The 17,420-nt window shown below is 39.6% G+C and overlaps 1 protein-coding gene and 1 pseudogene across 2 annotated transcripts in view; both read right to left on the reverse strand.

The window, feature by feature from the left end:
• Nucleotides 1-17,420, reverse strand: part of PLXDC2 (plexin domain containing 2) — a 457,733-nt gene that overhangs the window by 146,391 nt on the left and 293,922 nt on the right. The gene's annotated exons all lie outside the window — the stretch shown is intronic.
• LOC121014739 (phosphoglycerate kinase 1-like) lies at nt 6,683-8,631 on the reverse strand (annotated as a pseudogene).

The following is a 17,420-nucleotide window of genomic DNA, read 5'->3' on the forward strand; positions in this document are numbered from 1 at the left end:
AAACATTTAGATGAAATCACAATTCTGGTTATTTTTCCTTTCTTTTTCTTCTTATTTCTAAAGAATTCTCTCCACCTTAGAGACAGATAGATAAACTTCTCACAAGCCATCAACCTGTAGATACCTGAACACCTTACTTCTCTTGATATCTCATTTAGAGATGCCATTTTTTTCCATTTCTTTCTCAACACGTTCACTTCAACTAAACCTTAACATCTGATTATCTAACCAAAGTAAAGCAGTAGGAAATGATATTCACAAAAGAGCCTCATTTAACTTCTCAATACAGTGCCTTCGACCAGAACAACATGCACTGGGAAGAGGTAGAAATGGCAAACAAAGGACAGGAAATAGAATCACAGTCCTGGGACAACCCCAGAAAGGGACGGAATCATGCAAACCCACCCTTAGGTTAACTGGTATGACCAGTGAAAAACGACCTTCCAAGTGCAGGTACAACATTTTATTGCCTCCTAGGGAAAATAAAAGAGATGCTTAGATATGCTCCCCCCAACACCATATTTATATCTGACAAAAAGGCTCGGGGGGCAAAACTATCATATCCTAGGTTGAAAAGAGGCACTCCTCAAAGGACACTGTGGGAAAGCATGGAAGCTCTACTGTAATTGATAACCTGGTTTTCTCATATTTTTGTCTTTGTGTTGGAGCAGCAAGAGCGCGTATCTCGAATGCACTTTTGTGTAACTGCTTCAGACTAATTAGAACTGAAGGGATAAAATATTTTTTTTATTTCAGTTTATATGTGCTAAGGCACAGAATCAAAAGGTCCACCGTGCTGGGAGGAATTCTTTCCCTGGACATTCATTTGAAGTTCCTGTTCAGTGTGTGAATGGAGCAGCGAAGGGGGCGCAGGTAGCATTTGTCCTCAATGACATAACCGGCCATAAAAGCTCATCTCGTTCGTGTGCCCAAAGCTCAATGAAGCCGAGGCAAGCCTGTATTCGATCAGACACCAGTGCTAACGGAACGCCTAAGATTTTTAGAATAAAAATTAAGAACATTTTAACCTTTGCACGAATTTGGGATACAAGAGACGTGGGGAGATACAAAACTTATGAGCATCCATCGTTCAGGCTTCCACATTTTCTTCTTCATACAATGCCACTGTCAGAAACCCGATGTAGCTATACAGTGGCAATTAGCTCTCCCCCTCATATTTAAACCTTCACTCAGGAAAAATCTGATGAGTTATTATGTGCTACAGTGAGAATGGGATATAATCTTTACCACGTTATCCACTCTCAGGAGTATTTACACGTTATTAAGAAAGATGACTGTTCTTAAGCTAAAGAAATGGTTATCTCCTATTGCCACCCACAGGGGTTGAACTATGTGAACGAGTGTCCCCTCACGGCTGACCTTAAATAGAAGGTGAGCACAGGCCCCCCACCAACCCCATGCCATCCTGCAAAAGGTGGGGGCTAAAATCATGCGAACATGGGTCACCACAGCCCCTCAGGTGGCTGTCACCATCCTCTGTAGGCTCTGCAACTGTGGAGGTTTTTAAAGACTAGTTACTACAATGCGGTCACACTGCAAGAGTGAGTCGCAGGCATTGGAGTGTGACACTGGCCCCTGTGGTGTGTGGCCATTGAGCTCCCGTCCGATGACTTTACCAAACAAGTCTTTTAAAAAAAATCCCAATTTCATTAAATACAGCCCTTCCAGAGACACTTCTACTGGAGGAAAAAGAGGGGCAAAAACCGTTTGCATTGTGGATTTGTTGTGTCTCCTTATTAGATAGGCTTTTAAGCACAGGTGGGTCAAGTTATTCATCTTTGTATCTGCTGTTCAGCTTGGCCGGGCAGAGCATCTGCCGCAGACGTAATAAACTGGGTTTCAACAATGACAATGGTCCCAATGCCACAGCTCAGTATACAGAGCCCTCCCTGGTCTGGCCGCTGCCCGGTTCTCCTCCTCTTCTCCACACGGACCCAATGCTTCAGCCACTCCCAGCTCCCCGCGGGTGCCCTGCATCGTACCCACTTTTCACAAGCTGCAGTCCTCTGCCCGAAATACGCTCTCCTCCTTCCGTGCCCTGAAAAATTCCATTCATTTTTCAAGCTTCAGTTTAAACGTCTCGTCTCCTCTTGTGAGAAGCTGTCTTTTATCCTCTCCAACCCCAGAAGATCTGATTACGCCCTTTGGTGTTCCATCCCTGCACGCATCCCAACTTCTATTATGGGTCTCAACCTCACTGGTTTACAATTGTTGATTTTCACATCCACCCCCGGGTCTGTTCCCCTGTCTTACCATCTGTTGCAAACCCTGGAGGACAGGGGCAAGAACTTTGTCGTATTTGTATCTCAACACATGTCTGGCGGTCACTCATGTATTCATCCAACTTGCTAGCAATTATGGAGCGCTGAGTATGTTTGAGTGATTACACCAGGCAGCTAGAGCGGGGAGAGGGCCTCCCCCAACCTCATAGAGGATGGTGTGTGACGAGGCTAGAGAGAGGCAGCCAGGGGACAGCAACAGCCCACGGGAGGCCACGCCAGCCACGGAATAGGTTTGGGGACTAAAAGTAATGGAAGCACAGTGAAGGGCTGAAGCAGAGGCTTAACATGACAAGATTTACTCTACTGAAAGATTCTGACAAACACCACATTCAGGAGAGTGCTTATGTCCAGGGAAGAAAAGTGGGGAACACGTGGAGAAAGGTAAAATTCAATTGTGTCTGTTTTATACCCACCCACCCCCTTCAAACTGGCTATTGGGTACACAAAGGTTTCTATATTATTATCTTTTTTTTTTTTTTTTTTTTTTTTGGTACAGCTGCAATATTTTAAAAAAAGTGTAAAGCTTATTCAGGCAGAGTATAGACAAGGAGTAAAGAAGACATACTTAAAATAGGGTGAGAGTTCACTGCCTCTTTCAATAATTTGTGGAAAGATGAAATGGGCGTCCACTAGGAATGAGGTGGCCAGAAGCAGATACATCGAAGGTTTTTCAGAAGTCAGTTACTGTGCAGATGTTTTCTTGGATACATGAGGAGAGTGCTGAGGAGGGAGTCAAATGAAAGGTGATGGTGCCATTTACTAAGATGGGGAGAATGGTGGAGAGGAAAAGCTAAATCCAGGCTTAACAGCTAGTTTTGGAATACAAGTGTGCAAGCGACCCAATCCCATTCCTGTTGCTCAAGTGCAGCGGGAAGCATCCCAACAACAGAATCACATGGCTGTTTCCCGTCACTGACTTCATTCCCCTGTTGAGTCCGTTGTTTCTGAGTTAAGCCCTTGTGCACTGAAGCGGGAACCTTGGGGATCTGCCATAATCAGATTCCTCTGAAGGATACACACCATTTCAAGGCTTGCAAACGGAGGGATTACCTGCTAATTTAACCATGAAACTGGATTTGTAGCTCTGCCCCAGATAAGGTGAGGATGCACAGACACACACAGATCAACTACTCTTCAGGGAACTAGAAAAATTGTGTCCAGGGTCACTTATTCCACGCTGTCTTGTCATCTTCTGAGGTCTAAAGAAAACCTTAAGTAGAGGCCAGTGTATATGACAAAGGCATTAGTTTTCTGCTGACGATGTATTTGTCCACGGCATTAGTATTTCACAAGCGGTATATAGAGACACAGCGAATACATTCCATGTTAAGGATTTTCTTTCCAACTTCCACGCAGACCTCTCTTTGGAATAATTTAAGCCAGTATAAGTATTGACATAATGTTAGATAAATACAAGGCAATGAAATCTGTATACTTAAAAATCTATGAAACAGAACTATATAAATGTTACACTCTGACAGAAGTCTTGTTCTGAGGGTTTCCAACCTAATACAGATGACCAAACACGAGAGCCAAAAAAGCTGAAAAGGTCACTAAAGATCCCCACGGGAGATTCTCCCACTGAATTGGGAGGTAATGGAGAGAAAAACATGGAGTCAAATGCAGGGGAAGATTTCTTTTTCAGGAAAAGAGTAATAGAGACTATTCAATGAGCAGCGGAGCTATTCAAAATCCAAAGTCAGCATAGGGGACTAGTGAAAACTAAAACAGAATTTGAACTTCCCTTATTTTCATAAGTGAACCTTTTAAGTTCATACCTCCATATTGTTCAGTAACTGAAAGACTCAGTGGAGACTGTCAAATAAAATTCTAGTGGTAATCAGAAGGTTGTGATAGAGAATTAGAAAACACGTAAAGGTGCATGCTAGGATCTGTGAACTTTCTAGATATCAAATTCTTGTCAGATTATTTGCCACCTGGGAAAATCCACTTTGTTATGAGAGAGGGTAAGCATGAGATTGGCACTCTGGGATTTCACGGAAAATTTACAAAGACAGTTGGTTGTTCATTCCGTTTTTTTAAAAAAATTGTGGTGAGAATGCCTAACATGAGATCTACCCCCTTAAAGTTTTAAGTGCACAATACAGTAGTGTTAGCTAGAAGCGTAACATTGTGCAGTGGATCTCTAGAGCTTATTCAACTCGCATAACTGAAACTTTTCTAACCAGTGGACACTTCTAACCCCCTCATCTAGCTCCTGGCAACCACCATTCTACTTCCTGCCTCCATGAGTTTGACTATTTTGGATACCTAATATAGGAGGAATCATGCAATATCTGTCCTTCTGTGACTAGCTTATTTGACCTAGCATAAAGTCCTCGAGGTTCATCAATGTTGTTGCATATGGCAGGGTTTCCTTTTGTAGGCTATTAGTCCATCCTATGTGTAGATCACTTTTTCTTTATCCGCTCATCTGTTGACGAACATTTAAGTTGTTTCTGCACCTTCGCTGTTGTGAACAATTCTGCAATGAACATGGGAATGCAAATTCCTCTTTGGGATTCTAATTTCACTTCTTTTGGATACTCAGAAGTGAGATTGTTGGATCATATGGTACTTCTATTTTTAATTTTTTGAGGAACTGTTTTCTATAGCAGCTGTCCATTTCACATTCTCACCAACAGTATGCAAGGGTTCCAAATTTACTACATTCTCTCCAACACTTGTTATCTTTTTTTTTTTTTTAATAGTAGGCATCCTAACAGGTATGAGGTGATATGTTTTTATGGTTTTGGTTTGTATTTTTCTGATGATTAGTGCTGTTGAACATCTTTTTGTGTACCTGTTGGCCATCTGTATGTCTTCTTTGAAGAAATGCCAATGAAGACCTTCACCCATATTTTACATTGAGCTATTACTCTGCTACTGAGTTGTGGGAATTCCATATATATTTTGGATATTAACCCCTTCTCAGGTATAGAACTTGTAAATATTGTCTCCCATTCTGTAGGTTGTCTTTTCATATCACTGGTGGTTTCAATTGCTGCACAGAAACTTTTTAGTCTGATGTGCAGTTGACCCTTGAACAGCAGTGTGGGGGCTGAGGGGCACCTAACTCCTGTCCAGTGGAGAATCCATGTATAAATTTTGACTCCCCAAGAGATTAACTTCTAATAGGCAACCATTGACTAGAAGCCTTACCAATAACATAAAGAATTAATACATATTTTGTATGTTATGTATATATTATATACTGTATTCTTATAATAAAATTAGCCAGAGAAAAGAAAATGTTAATAATATCATAAGATAAAATACATTTACAGTACCATACTGTAAAGAATCTGTGTATAAGTGGCCCCACACAGTTCAAGTTCAAACTCATGTTGTTCAGAGTCAACTGTAGTCCCAATTGTTTATTTTGCTCTGTGCCTTTGCTTTTGGTGTCCAATCTGCAAGATCATTATCAAGCTCAATGTCATGAAGCTTTTCCCCTATGTCTTCTTCTAGGAGTTTCAGACCTTATGTTAAAGTCTTTGATCTCCTGACTTTTGTGTATGGCGTAAGCTAAAGGTCCAATTTCATGTTTTTTGCTTGTGGATATCCACTTTTTCCAATGCTGCTTGTTGAAAAGACTATTCTTTCCTCATTGTGTATTCTCAGTACCCTTGTTGAACATCAATTGACTGTATATATGTGCATTTATTTCTGGCTTTCTATTCTGTTCCATTGGCTACAGTCTATCTTTATGTGAGTACCATTACTTTGTAATATATATATTTTTAATTTTTTTAAATGTTTTTATTTATTTTTGAGACAGAGAGAGACAGAGCATGAGCAGGGGAGGGGCAGAGAGAGAGGGAGACACAGAATCCGAAGCAGGTTCCAGGCTCTGAGCTGTCAGCACAGAGCCCGACACGGGGTTTGAACTCACAGACCATGAGATTATGACCTGAGCCAAAGTTGGATGCTTAGCCGACTGAGCCACCCAGGTGCCCCGTAATATGTTTTGAAACCAGGAAGTGTGATACCCTCATCTTTGTTTTACTTTCTCAAGATTGTTTGACTATTCAGAGTCCTTTGTAGTTTCATATGAATTTTAACATTTTTTTTCTATTTCTGTAAAAAATACAATTGGCTGGGGCGACTGGGTGGCTCAGCTGGTGAAGTGACTGACTTCAGCTCAGGTCAGGATCTCATGGTCTGTGAGTTTGAGCCCTGCGTTGGGCTCTGTGCTGACAGCTTGGAGGCGGGATCCTGCTTCAGATTCTGTGTCTCCCTCTCTCTCTGCCCCTCCCTCACTCATGCTCTGTCTGTCTCTTTCTCAAAAATAAATAAACATTAAAAAAATCATAAAAAAATGCAATTGGCATTTTTCTCTACCATTGGTAGAGATGGCATTAAGTTTGTAGATTGCTTTAGTAGTGTGGACATTTTATTTTATTTATTTTTCAATGGATGTTTTTATTATTTATTTAACAGATCACCAATGTTGTCTCCCTATCCCTCTACAATTAAAATTTCATCTTTTTTCCATGATGAGTAGTAAAACAAGGACAAAGTTAATCAGAATAAGCTACTTCAAAAAAGAGAAGCTAACATAGCGCAGTTTCTTCTAAAAGGCAAAATAGAAGTATATGCCCTCTAGGATGCATAATCACCAAGTGATTATAAGCTACTAAGGAATTCAAATGGCATCTTGAAGGATGTAGGCAAATCCAGGGTGCAGTAAAGAGGAGCTGAGATGCTGTGCAACTGCTTAAGGGCTCCTGGCACTGCATCTCTTGGCTACTAGCTGAATCTTGACACAAGGGAAGATTTAGTCAATGCCAAGTGGAGATGTGGCAAGTGCTACACAAGAGATGTGTTGACTTAGGGGCTGTGCACAGGAACCAAAAGGCAGGAAAGTATTAAACATTTCTGAGAGCATCCACCCCAGGAAGGACTTTGCCTTCCAGGAGCTCTAAACTGGCACCACCCCCAGTGCTCACATGGCTGACTTTATCCTCTGTGTTCCATTTGGCCCAGTAAGGGGCAGTGTCTCCACCTCCTACGATGGTGATGCATCTCCTGGAAGTGGCTTTCACCACCTCATCTATGAAGGCTTTGGTTCCTTGGCCAAAAGCTTCCCATTCAAATATGCCCACAGGTCCACTCCACACAATCTGCTTAGCCTGAACAACTGCCTCAGCATACTTCTTGCTCCTCTCAGGACCAAGGTCCAAGCCCATCCCACCAGTAGGTGTGCCAGAGGCTACAGTGGCTTTGCCAGTCTTGGCATTCTCATCAAACTTCTCAGCAGTGACGAAGTCAACAGGCAAGGTGATTTTCACACTGTTCTTCTCAGCTTTAGAGATGAGGACTTTGCTGATCTTGCCTCCCTCTTCATCAACAGAGAAGTGCCAATCTCCATGTTGTTGAGCACCTTAAGGAAAGTAAAAGCCATTCCACCACCAATAATCATCTCATTGACTTTGTCCAGTATATTGCTGATCATGTGGATACTGTCTGCAACTTTAGCTCTTCCCAGGAGGACCAGGAAGGATCAGTCTGTGCTCTCCAAGGGCTTGCAAAGTGGCTCCTTCTTCCTCAAGAAGTATCTGGCCTTCTGTGGCATGTTGCTCCCACCATGTTGCTGTGGGCTCAGCGAGTCGTGCCAAAGCATCGTTGACATAGACGTCCTAGCTTGGAAAGTGAAGCTTTGAAGGCTTCTATTTTGGCTGGCTCAGCTTTAACCTTATTCCCAGAAGCATCTTTTCCCTTCCCTTCTTTCTCCACATGGAGGTGGAGGTTCTCCAGCAGGATGACAGACCCGGCAGCTGGGTCAGCACAAGCTTCCTCCACTTCTGGGCCTGCATAGTCCCTCAAGAACAAAACATCTTTGCCCAGCAGAGATCTGAGTCCTGTAACGTCTGGCTCCAAAGAGTACTTGTCAGGCATGGGGACACCATCATGCCAGTCCAGATGGCTCATAAGAACAACTGACGTAGCTCCATTGTTCAAGCAGAATTGGATGCTTGGGATGGCAGCCTTGACTCGCTGGTTAGTTCTTATCTGGTTCCTCATAGGGACATTAAAGTCCACCCTCATGACTATCTGCTTCCCCTTCACATCCAGCTTGTCCAGAGTCAGCCTGGCAGAAAGCAACATCTTGGCAATACAGTGGCAATGACGCTGAGAGAGCTTAAGGGGTGGAGAAGAAGGTGTCTGACATGCCCTCGAGATACACGCGGAATGCAGAGTGTCCTGGGCCACTAGTATGCACATTTAAAAAACATGAAGTCTTCCGATCCATGAACACATGGTGTCTTTCCATTTATTTGTGTCTTCTTCAGTTTCTCTCACCAGTGTTTTATAGATTTTAGTATACAAGTCTTTCACCTCTTCGGCTAAATTTATTGCTAAACTTACTTTTTTCTTTCCAACGCTATTATACATAGATAAAAAAATAAATATGAATATATATGTAAATAATAATAATAACAATATATAAATATAAATAGCAGAGGTTTTCCTCCCTCTGGTTATCTTTTCAGATAATTTGGTATTAGTGTCTAGAAACTTTACTTATATGTGTATGTCAACTTTATATTCTGCAACTTTACTCAATTCATTTATTCTAACACTTGTGTGTGTGTGTGTGTGTGTGTGTGTGTGTGAGATCCTCAAGGTTTTCAACATATAAAATTATGTCATCTGCAAACAGAGATAATTTTATTTCTGTCTTTCCCATTTGGATGCTTTTTATTACTTTTTCTTGCCAAACAGCCCTGGATAGGAAACGTGGTGAATCACATTAACTGATTTTCATATACTGAAGCATCCTTCCATCTGAGGGATAAATTCCATTTGGCAATGGTTTATGCTTCTTTTCATGTGTTTGCTTGCTAGTATTGTGTTAATCAGGAATAATTTTCTGTATTTTTCTTTTCTAGTAATGTCTTTGTTTTGGCTTTGATATCATGGTAATGCTGGACTTACAGAATAAGTTTGGAAGTATTCCCTCCTTTTTCCATATTTTGGAAGAGATTGAGAAGGATTAGTGTTAATTCTAAAATCTTTAGTAGTGTTCACCCATGAAGATATACGATCTTTTTCTGTGCTGTGAGTTTTTTTTTTTTTGATTACTGAATCAATTTTCTTTTTTTGTGGTTGTTAATTGTTTCAAACATTTATTCATTTTTTGAGAGACAGAGAGAGACAGTGTGAGTGGGGGAAGGACAGAGAGAGAGGGAGACACAGAACCCAAAGCAGGCTCCAGGCTCTGAGCTGTCAGCACAGAGCCCAACACGGGACTCAAACTCATGAACCGTGAGATCATGACCTGAGCCGAAGTTGGACACTTAACCAACTGAGCCACCCAGGCACCCCAATGATTCGATTTTCTTACTAATTATAGATATGTTCAGATTTTCTATTCCTTCATGATTTAGCCTTGGTAGGGTTCATGTTTCTACGAATTTATCCATTTCTTCTATGTTATCCAATTTCTTGGCATATAATTGTTCACAGTAATTTCTAATGATCCTGTTTATTTCTGTGACATCAATTTTAATATTTCCTTCATTTCTGATTTTATTTATTTGAATCATTTCTCTATTTTTTCTAGTTAGTCTAAAGTTTGTCATTTTTTCTACTCTTTCAAAAATCACTTCTTAGTTATGTTGATACCTCTATTGTTTCTCTGTTCTCAATTTTATTTCTGCTCTAATCTTTATTATACCCTTCCTTCTGATAACTTTGAGTTTAGCTTGTGATTTTCCTAGTCCCTTGAGATGTAAAGTTAGTTTATTTGAGATCTTTTTTAATGTAGGTGCTTAGAATTATAAACTTCCCTCTTACTATTGCTTTTGCTACATCCAATAGTTTTGGTATGTTGTGTCTTTGTTTTCATTTGCCTCAAGATATTGTGCAATTTCTCTTGGATCTTTTTGTTTGGCCCATTAGTTGTCTGAGAGTGTGTTTTTTAAAGTCCACATATCGGTGAATTTTCCAGTTTTCCTTCTTACTATTAATTTCTAGTTTCATCCTACAGTGGTTGGAAAATATGTTCAATATGATTTCAGTCTTTTAAAATACATTAAGACTTCTTTTGTGGCCCAATATACGATCTATCCTGGAGAATGTTCCATGTACAATTTTCTTAAGAAGACTGTGTGTTCTTCTGCTGTTGGGTAGGGTATTCTGTATATGTCTGTTAGGTTCATTTGGTGTACGGTGTTATTTAAGTATACTATTTCTTTATTGATTTTCTGTCTGGATGCTACTTCCATTATTGAATGTGGAGTATTAAAGTCTCTACTATTATTGAACTGCTGTCTATTTCTCCTTAAATTTGTCAATGTTTGTTTTATATATTTAGGAGCTCTGATGTTGGGTGCAGATTTTTTTTTTTAATACTGGTTATATCTTCCTACTGTGTTGACTCTTTTATCATGATATAATGTCCTTTGTGTCTTGTGACAGTTTTGACTTATAGTGTAGTTTGTCTGATATAAATATTGCTGTCCCTGTTCTCTTTTGGTTACCAATTATATGGAATATATTTTTCCATCCCTTTACGTGTATCCTTAAATCTAAAATGAGTTTCTTGTAGGTAGCAGGTAGCTGGATTTTTTAAATCCATTCAGTCACTCTAAGCGTTCTGATTGGGGAGTTTAATCCATTTACATTTATAGTAATTACTGATAGAGAAGGACTTACTATTTCTATTTTGTTAATTATTTTCAGTCTATCCTGTAGCTCTTTTGTCCATCTTTTCTTGTCTTGCTATCCACTTTGTATTTCATTGATTTTGTAATGGTATATTTTGTTTCCTTTCTCTTTGTCTGTTGTGTATTTTCTATATGTTTTATTTTTGTGCTTACCATGGGGCTATCATAAAATGTCTTGAGAGTTTTAATAGTCTATTTTAAGCTAATAACACTAATGTTTAAATCATTCTTAACCAATTTTAAAAATGAAGTAAATATGTCCTTCTTACAATGACTACAGTCTGATTCTTTACAACATTTATTGACAAAACAAACATCTCACTTTGACATTTTTGGTTTAGCTTTTAAAATAAACTAAACCAGGGGCGCCTGGGTGGCTCAGTCGGTTAAGCATCCGACTTCAGCTCAGGTCACGATCTCGCGGTCCGTGAGTTCGAGCCCCGCGTCAGGCTCTGGGCTGATGGCTCAGAGCCTGGAGCCTGTTTCCGATTCTGTGTCTCCCTCTCTCTCTGCCCCTCCCCCGTTCATGCTCTGTCTCTCTCTGTCCCAAAAATAAATAAACGTTGAAAAAAAAAATTAAAAAAATAAATAAATAAAATAAAATAAACCAGATATTAGTTTATAAATGTGTATAGTTTATTTGGAGAATATCTACAGTCCAAGTGAAATATATTTTTTTTTCTGAATCACAAGGCAATTGTTTTAAAAAATTTAACACTGAATAAAGAAATTTATTTATCTTTCAAGTTACAAAACAACATAATACCAATTGCTGGTTTAAGTAAAAGAATTAATTCCATTTTTTAAAGCAATCTGAAAATAAATTTCTTTTTAAAATGTCATGGAGAATTTACTATCAAGGCTAAAATGAATAAACTTATGTGAGGGTAACATAAAATGACAGAAAGAATTTTAAGGCATTTTATTACTTGTTCCATCGTGAGTCACTTAGGTTTATGTCTATCACCCACACTAAACTGAATGTTCCCCTGCGGCAGGGAATGCATTGATCATTGTTTCCTCTGCCTACTGCTCTGTGTGGCACACAACTGGTTCTCTGCAAATTTTCACTGATTTCTATTGTGTCACTAAGAGGAGGGATGTAGGAGTGCGGACAACATTGACTCCATCTTTGGTCCTCTGCCCCGTTCGTGCCCACACAGTGACTTCCCCCCTGGGGCTATGTGTTCCAGGGCCTGTGGAGGTTAACGTACGTCCTGACCAGAATGCAGGAAGGCTCGTTCTGATCTTCCCTAAAGTGGTGCAAAAAAGACTCCACTTTAGATAACTAGTAGAGACCCTCTGGTGTGCAGATGGTGACCACACCACCATGCCCCTGGCTTTACAAAAGCTGGGGACTGGAGTCCAGATGAAGTGGAGAATAGCTTTGGAGAATAACCACACACTGCCTGGATCATCTGCCTGCCTGATTCCCCTTATGCCCCTATCAGCAGGTTACCCTGAATAAAACTCTGTGAAAATGAAATGGAATGGCTTGCTCTGTTCTCAGTCTTAAAGTGCCTTCTCAGTCTGGAGGATACATTACGGACCCTCCACCTTCTAACAAGGGAGAGTAATAAAAATACATTTTACTTTAGTTCTGGTAGAATTAGACTCCCGGGTGAGGGAATGACAGCATACAAGGAGCCCAGTGAGGAGCCAGAGGTGACAGGAACAACCAGGTGTGAGGCGATATGGAACCTGACTGTTGGCAGTGAGAATGCAAAGAAACAGAGTCTGTGGGGGGAAAGATGAACAGAGCTGATAGAACAGGAAAAAAAACAAAACAAAACAGAGGTAACTAAAAAAAATGTAGATTCTGCAAAACTGGAAGAAACATGTACAGATTGATGAACATGGGAGGAAGATTTAGGAGGAAAGACAATGAGGATTCAATATGGAAATTCCAGCAGCCAGCAGTGTGGAAGCAGGATGAGAGGCTGGGTGTTCCAGTGGGTGGTGTGCAGAGGAAGGCCAGGGACAGGCATGCTGGAGCCAGCCTTCAGGGTGGATGAGCCTGAGCATGGGAAGGTGCACAGGCGGCCAGAGAAGGAAATACACCAGGTGAGATGTTGTTGCAGAAATCCAAAGGGGTGATGATCTCAAAAGAGGAAGAGTTTATAGTATGAATGCCACCACTGAGGTGAAGGAATAGAATGAATATTTCTGATCAGGCCATTCTCTCTTATTGCTTATGATAAAGATCACAGGAGAGAGGACCGATTTACGCTGCAAGGTGATAGTAAAACACCTCTGAGTGGCATGGTCTGTCATTCTACTGCTCTCCTTGACCCAGCGCTAATTTATCCGTCCAGTTTTCACTCCAGGGTAGGCAAGGTCAGGTCTCCCTGCATCGTTTTTCAGTTTCTTTCATCTTTGTACCCCCTCCTGGAGAGCCCTTCTTCTGCATAAACTACACCTGTCAGAGCTGCATGTTCTCCAGCGTTATGTTAAACACTTCTTCCTCAACAATCTCCATCCCTGCTAGGCAGATGTCTCGTATTCCTTTGAACTTCCATGTAAGTTTTCAATTTTCCCACAGACTGAGGATATTTTTGGTATATATTTACATATATATTGGTATATATTTGGTATAAATATATCAAACATAGTACCAAAAATATATACCAAATGTATATACCATATATATATTTGTTTCCTTTCCTAGACATATGAATTTCCCTTTGAGGAGAGAAAGGTTCAGACTCAGCATTTGCTACACCTCTATGACTGCTTGAAAAGAAAACTGTGCTTTGCATAGTTCGTTAATCCCCCACCCCGCCCCCCTTAGCAATCTGAGGGTTGACTCAGGTCAAATGCTGTTTTGGGGGACCAGATACAGCAATGAAAAGATGGAGAGGCTCCTGCCCTCTGGGAGCTTACTTTCCATGCATTGGCATTACATTGACTAGTTAAGGATCTTCCGAGTTCTAAAGATTTATTACTTACTCTAGCATCATTTCCTAATTAGAGTAGTATTTTAAAAATATATTTAAATATTCTCCATTGAGGGGTGCCTGGGTGGCTCAGTTGGCTAAGCGTCCAACTCTTTTTTTTTTAATGTTTATTTATTTTGAGAGACAGATTTAGAGCATGAGGGAGATAGAGAAACCCCAAGCAGGGTCCACACTGTCGGTACAGAGCCTGATGTGGGGCTCGACCTCATTAACTGCGAAATCATGACCTGTGCTGAAATCAAGAGTTGAACGCTTAACTGACAGAGCCATCCAGGCTCCCCAAGAAACTGCTTCTTCACTCAAGGAATAACAATAGCCAGTATGCTCAAGTTGTAAATTTGTATGGAACATTTAAAACCACTACATGACAGTGACTCACACTGAAGGCAGCAACACTGTACTTTGTAAAAATAATGCATTATAAAAAATGATGACACATTGTCATTGACACAATGCCCAAAACTCAATAGCTATTGCTAAGTACATCCTGGAAACAGAAGACTGAAACATATTATAATAGTAAGATTATCTAGTGTAAGCAGAAATTTGGGAGAATATGATATTCTATTTCATAAAGACAAACAAATGTAAATATTGTAACATCCCTGAGGGTAGGGGTTAGTCATCACAGATGGGAATTCCTCTTTTTTTTTTTTTAAACTAGGTAATTTATTGTTCCAGGGTTAGGAAAGGTTCAAATTTTTCTTTTTGTCCACCAGAAAACGATCAAGATGATTTCTGATTTCAGTTCTGATCGAGCTTTTCCTCCTTTGTATATACATAAACAAACACAAGAAATCCTCAATACGTAGAACTTCCTCATGATTGCATTACAAAAATCTTAAAAAAACCCTCAGCCTTTTTTTTTTACCCCTCAGCATTTTTTTTATCCACCTGTGATCTGAACTTTGCATCTATCACAAACTTGATAACCAATGAATCTTTCTAAAAACAAAACAAAACAGTAAAACAAAACAGGTCCTGGAGATCTACTGCATTTTAACACAGGGCCTATTTTAACATAGGGCTTATGGTTAAAAATACTATATTGTCTACAGAGAAAAAACTGGGGTTGCCAGAGGGGAGGGGGGTGTGGGGAATGGGAGAAATAGGTGAAGGGGATTAAAAGGTACAAACTTTCAGTTAGAAAATAAATAAGTCACAGAGATGAAAAGTGTGGTCCAGGGAATATAATTAATATTGTAATAACGTTGTATGGTGACAGATGGTGACTAGATTTGTCATGGTGAGCACTGAACAATGTAGAGAATTGTTGAATCACTGTGTTGTGCACCTGAAATAAATGGGACACCGTATGCCAACTATACTTCAATAACACATATTTTTAAAAAGATGAATAAGTACTAGGGATGTAATATAAAATATGACTGTAGTTATATGCTTGTCTGTTGTCTATGTGAAAGGTGTTTAGAGAGTAAATCCTAAGACTTCTCATCACAAGGAAAACCTTTTGTTTTTCTTTTTATCTTTTGTTTTGTTTTGTTTTGATCTCTGAACTTATTGCGGTGATCATTTCACAATACATGTAAGGTAAAATCTTAAACATACACGGTGCCATATGCCAATAATTGCCTTATGCCAATTATATGTCAACAAAACCAGGGTAGGGGCGCCTGAGTGGATCAGTCGGTTAAGTGTCCGACTTTGGCTCAGGTCAGGAGTTCATGGTTCATGAGTTCGAGCCCTGCATTGGGCTCTCTGCTGTCAGCATAAAACCCACTTCAGATCCTCTGTCCTCCTCTGTCTCTACCCCTCTCCTTCTTATGCGCTTGCTCTCTCTCACTCTATTTCTCTCAAAAATAAACATTAAAAAAAAACTGGGGTAAAAAATACCATATTGTATACTTGAAATTTTGCCAATAGGGTAGATCTTCCATTCAGTCTTCTTGCCATTAAAGGAAAAAAAAAAAAAAAAAAGAATGAACAAACGAATGAATGAGTGAGAGGAAACTTTAGGTGATGGATATGTTTATGGCTTTGATTGCATCGACGGTTTCATGGGTGACTATTTATCTCCCAACTCCTCATGTTGTATTCATTAAATATCTGTAGCTTGCTTTAGGATGAGTCACATACTTGGGAAGCTCTAAAGGAAATAAGATTAGAAGATTGAGGATGAATGATAATTTGGGAACCGATCAAATGATATAACTTGTATTAAAAAAAAAAGGTGATAATGAGGTTTCCTCCAATTTTAATATTGATACTAGCCTCGACTCAAACTTCTCAAACACTGATGAACTGGTATGAATACTTTCTTACCATTATATGATTTTGTTTGATCTATCACACAAAGATTTTCTTAATTGCCACTAACATCTTCCTTCTTTCCCTCACATAATATGTGTGAACTGTGTCCAGTGCACGGGACACTGAAGAGAGAAGGAGAGAAACATAGGACTATTATACCTGTCCTCATTGCTTTGATCCCCCCCCCCCATGCTCTATATTAATTCATTCTACAACAACTTTTCATAAAAACTGCAGGGTGCCTTAGAGTTTTTAACCTGATGTAAATTCCCAAGAGGAAAATTTGGTAAATGGTAATGCCTAAATTTATTTGAGCAGGGATCCAATTTTTTAAAATTGCTGAGTGTCAGGGTACCTGAATGGCCCAGTCAGTTATGCATCCAACTCTTGGTTTCGGTTCAGGTCATGATCTAGTGGTTTGTGACATTGAGCCCCGCATCAGACTCTGTGCACAGAGCCTGCTTGGGATCCTCTCTCTCTCTCCCTCTGTCTGCCTCTCCCCCACGCTCTCTCTCAAAATAAAATAAATAAACTTTAAAAAAAATTGCTGACTGTCTCTGAGCCCTACAGAATACATTGTGGGAAACATCACATTCCAGGGGAAGGGGCAGGGCCAAAGGATCCAGGAATACTCACGGCTGATGTTAACCTGCTATACTCACCGATTTTTCATTCAATGGTTATTGGTAATAAGAAGTAATCTGTCCATTTTGAGAAAGATCAATCAGAGAAACTTGTGTAACAATCAGCTTTTGTCCTAAAGAGATTTTTCTAGACCCTGAATTATGCCCTCCCCTTGATTATGAAATAAGACCCCCAATTAAATTCTTTAAGCAAACAGATGAAACACAGATAAGATAAAGGTTTACTTCAGTGAATTTCTAAGATAATATCAAAAATTTATTTCCTACATTTCAAAGTCTGAGGAAGATATGTAAGTATAGAGAATAGGGATCTAAGAAGTCTGATAAGGAGAATTGCAAAGTATTAACTTGTACCTAAAACCATTTATGAAATCTAGTAAAAAGATTAATCTAAAAGAATTGCTAAAGATAATTTCTTTAGGAATAATCTCTTAGATTAATTTGTTGAATTTTCCCCCTTTTGTTCATATTCCCTGGTGAAATTGTTTTCTTTCTGAGAAATATACATTCTTACTCCTAAGAGGTAAATATCTTGAAATAATTTCTATTCTGAGGATAGGAATCCAAACA

The sequence above is a fragment of the Herpailurus yagouaroundi genome, unplaced genomic scaffold (assembly GCF_014898765.1).
Source record: "Herpailurus yagouaroundi ecotype Mexico unplaced genomic scaffold, PumYag 203, whole genome shotgun sequence".
In the NCBI taxonomy this organism is placed as follows: domain Eukaryota; kingdom Metazoa; phylum Chordata; class Mammalia; order Carnivora; family Felidae; genus Herpailurus; species Herpailurus yagouaroundi.